At 43.8% G+C, this 4,339-nt stretch overlaps 1 protein-coding gene across 5 annotated transcripts in view; it reads left to right on the forward strand.

Moving 5' to 3' along the window:
• Window positions 1–278: 278 nt before the first annotated feature.
• The window catches only part of Trmt10b (tRNA methyltransferase 10B), a 22,460-nt gene continuing 18,399 nt past the window's right edge, over window positions 279–4,339 (forward strand). The window contains exon 1 of one of the 5 annotated variants that reach the window (XM_029533323.1): window positions 279–312. The gene's annotated coding sequence lies outside the window, so the exon portion shown is untranslated. Of the gene's footprint in view, window positions 313–375; window positions 573–4,339 lie in introns of those variants that run through there. The other 4 variants (XM_029533321.1, XM_029533325.1, XM_029533322.1 and 1 more) reach the window with 4 other exon arrangements.

The following is a 4,339-nucleotide window of genomic DNA, read 5'->3' on the forward strand; positions in this document are numbered from 1 at the left end:
ATCCCATGGAATTATAAGGACCCCATACTGACCAAAAATACAAAGTAGGTGGTTTAGAGCTTGGTTTAAAGTAGCCAGAAAGCGACTAGTCACCTGTTTGAGCTATGTAAAGTTTACAAAGACTTGGAATTGCCATCTTTAACTAACAGATAACCCAGAGTATAGAAGCCCAGCCAATCTACTGGTATCCTCTATTGCGTTGTTAGACTGAAAACTACAACTCCCAGAATGCCACTCAAAGCTGATGAGGAACCGGAAGTGGTGCTGGGCGGGGCCAACTGTGTTAGGTTTCTTCTGAGCAAGGTGTGTTAGGTAAGCCAAGGTCTGGTTCTGAGGGTTGGCTAGAGACTGTGGGGTCCCACCTAGAGGACGCGGCACCCCACAGCCATGGGGCGTCTGGGTCTTGCGTTTCCTCGGTCGCAGCACGCGAGCCAGTGTGATCCGCGTTCCTTGCAGCTTGGGGTCTAAGCAGGTGTTCTGGTGCTGAAGGTGATCGGGCTCAGAATGAGAAAATGAGAGACCTATGCAAACAGGATGATTGGACACTTAGCGACGGCGTTTGTGCTCATCAGGTGGGACTTGGGCTAGAAAAGGTCTAAGGCGGAGATGGCGGTGTTAACTCAAAGTATTTATTGAGAGCCTGAATAAACAGAACATTTAATTGTATTGGAATGGTGTGGGAAAAATCAGACAAAAAATAAGTAGGTGGTGTTGGATAGTGAAAATATGCCTGATCTGAAGACGTGTGAGACTAAGGAACGAGCATGTGGGCAGAGATTAACAGTTTATGCAGACATTGGGATATTTAGTGTGTTTGGGGAATAGGTAGACCACAGAGCGCAAAAGAAAATGATGGAGGAGGGGCTCGCAGGAAAGATGGTCTTGCTGAGGATGGGAGTTTGGTTCTCAGCACCCATATCTGGGAGACTCATGCCTGTCTGTAACTTCAGCACCAGGCGATTCACAGACACCTGTACTGAACTGATGCGCACATAGCCACATACATAATTTTTAAAAATAAAATAGCTTGGTAATAGAACCCTGGTCCTCTTTAAAAGTAGCAAATGTTCTTAACCATTGAGCAGTGCCCCCAGCCTTCAGATCTATGAATCTCGATGCTCAGTTACACCTTGGCTTTTTGAGGACCCTTGGATGATAACCTCTGTTCTGCATTTACTGAATTTCCTTTGTGTGGTCGGGACTTATGCTGTCCACCAAGGATGCAAAGCTGAAGAAAGGTGGGCTCTGCCTTTAGGAATGTGCAGTCACATATAATATAGACTCTTAGGGTGGTGGTTACTGTTGTCTTTATTTGATCTCCTGGTATGAAAAACATCTTCAGGGACTGTAGAATTTAGAAAGGCACGAGGAACAAAAAAAGAAAGTAGTTAAATTCAATAAATACTAAACATTGCTGGTTAAGATTTATTTATTGTTATGTGTATAAGTATTTTGCTTTCATGTATGACTGTGAACTATCATTCCTTTGGAGACCAGAAAAGGGCTTTGGATCCCCTGGAACTGGAGTTAACAGAGGATTGTCAACCACTGTGTGGTTGCTGGGAACTAAGTCCAGGTCCTCTGCAAGAGCAGCCAGTGCTCAGTACCACATTTTAAGCCTTAGCTGTTTTATTGGGGAGGTTATTTAATTATCGTCTGTATATAGTGTATGTGGGTACCTGAGCCACGGCACATGAGTTCCAGGGGATAAACTCAGTTCATCCTATCATGTGTGCATGTGTGTCCTGTGGTTAGAGCTTTGTTATCCCTGAGCCATTTCTGTAGGTCCCCCTACAGTTTAACAATTGTTCACTCACTTTAATAAGGGGTGATTGTTGCTTACTGGACCAGTGTGTCTTCGTTCTCGTTTATGCTTTGAATGGCTTAAACATAGGAAACAAAAGCAAATGATGAGACGGGGAGATGGCTTAGTTGGTAATGTGCTGGCTTCATGGGCTGCAGGACCTGAGTTTGGTACCCCAGAACCCAAGTAAGAGCCAGGGTGGTGGCTGGGTGTAATCCTAGAGAAGGTAGAGACAGGCAGATCCCTGGAAACTTGCTGGCACCTCGCCTGGCCTACATGGCTAGGTTCCAGTTCAGTTAAAGATTGTCTCAAACATAAGGTGGAAAGTGCCTGAAGTCTGATGCTGGAGATTGTCCTCTGACCTCTACTCATACGCAGTACACTCATACCCACACATGCACAACGATTGCGCGTGCACACACATACACACAAGTAAAAATGATTTTGGTGATTAGCATAACAGTTTGTGTAGCCATCTAAAAGAAGTCATAGTAAGGGTTTAGATACTTGTGGTTTAAAAAGATTTATAGGGCTGGTGAGATGGCTCAGTGGTTAAGAGCACTGACTTCTCTTCCAGAAGGTCCTGAGTTCAAATCCCAGCAACCACATGATGGCTCACAACCATCTGTAATGAGGTCTGATACCCTCTTCTGGTGTGTCTGAAGATAACTACAGTGTACTTACATAAATAAATAAATCTTTAAAAAAAAAAGATTTATAGTCAGCAATATTTTCCATACAATGCTGTACTGCTAGAATGCTTAAAGAATGTTTTAACAAATTGTTTGCTCACTTTAGTAAGGGGAGATTGTTGCTCATGGGACTGGAGTGTCTTAGTTTGCGGGACCAGAGTGTCTTAGTTTGTGTGTGTGCTTTGCAATGTTCTTGGAAATTGCTTTCCTCATTTCTCTGAAAGAATGTTGCGTCCTACTTAATTTTGCATATGATACACTCAGTAAATAAATAACATCTAAAACTTAACCTGCACCTAGTAGCTTTGACCTGAACTGCTAGCTACACAGGAAGCTGAGACTGGAGGATTACTGACTTGAGGCCTGCTGGGAGAACACAAGAGTTCAAAGTTACACAGTGAGACCCTGTCTCAATATAAAAAACAAAAAGAACTGGGTTCTAACTCAGTGGTAGAGTACTTGCCTAGTGCATGCAAAGCCCTGGGATTCAATCCTCAGTACCACAGAAGGAAGGTGTGGGGGAGGGACAAACTGATGCTCTTACAGAGCAAGTAGAATCAGAAGCAAGCCCTAGACCCTATAAGCAGGTGAATGCCAATATCAGATCTAGAAAGCATATACATGGGCATCCGCAGTGAACATGGCCAGACACACCACCTCTCACATGAGACTACTGTGTGTTCTGAACTGCAGTGTTTTGCTGTACATACGAATTTTCTGTTCTTACAGAAACATATGAACCCTTGATCATGGACAGCAGACTCCTACTGTTTTCCACTGTTATTTGTTAGCAGCTACCAAATAATACCAAATAGTATGGTGTTTAAATTGTTTAATTATTTTGTATTTTTATGTGTATGAGTATTTTGCCTGCATGTATTTCTGTACACAGTGTGTGTGGTGTCCTCAGAGCCAGAAGAGAGTTTAGATCCCTGGAACTGGAGTTATAGATGGTTGTGACTCACCACACGGGTGCTGGGAATGGAACCAGGGTCTATTGGAAGAGCAGTCAATGCACATGACCACTGAGCCATCCCTCCAGCCTCCCAGATAGAATTTCTTTAAGACTGTATTGCATTGGAATGTTTGATTTTTTTAAAACTACTGCTTGGGACCAGTGAGATGGTTTAGCACAGCAAGCTTAACAAAGGGCTGACCCTTAGTAGCTATCTTCTGACTACTGTATATCTTTACCACAGCATGCATGCACCCACACTCACACACATGCATCAACACATACAACAATAACAATGACAGTAATAATATAAACATTTCAATAAAAAAACTGTGGATTGATGTCTTAAATTTCACTGAAATGTATTAACTCGTAGCTCTGCAGTTAAGAGTGTTCTGCATTTGTAGCCGACTCAGTTTGATTCTCAGCACCCACCCTGGGCAGCAGCTCACTGATGCTGTAACCTGTTAATCCACTCCAGGGCAGGTACACATGCTTCTTGCCGCTCTCCAAAATGCTCTGGACATGCAAATGAAAGACACATACACACACCGGCTTAATCTTAATATGCTGTAAGCGGCTCAGTGGCTGGGCACTTTGAAACCTCCCCGCAGCTAACACACTCTCCCCTCCAGTATTCCTGAAGTATTACTGTCTTAGTCAGGGTTTCTGTTCCTGCACAAACATCAGGACCAAGAAGCAAGTTGGGGAGGAAAGGGTGTATTCTGCTTACATTTCCATACTGCTGTTGATCACCCAAGGATGCAGGACTGGAACTCAAGCAGGTTGGGAAGCAGGAGCTGATGCAGAGGCCATGGAGGGATGTTCTTTACTGGCTTGCTTCCCCTGTTGCTCAGCCTGCTCTCTTATAGAATCTAAGACTACCAG

This window comes from Mus pahari, chromosome 22, assembly GCF_900095145.1.
Source record: "Mus pahari chromosome 22, PAHARI_EIJ_v1.1, whole genome shotgun sequence".
Classification (NCBI taxonomy): Eukaryota; Metazoa; Chordata; class Mammalia; order Rodentia; family Muridae; genus Mus; species Mus pahari.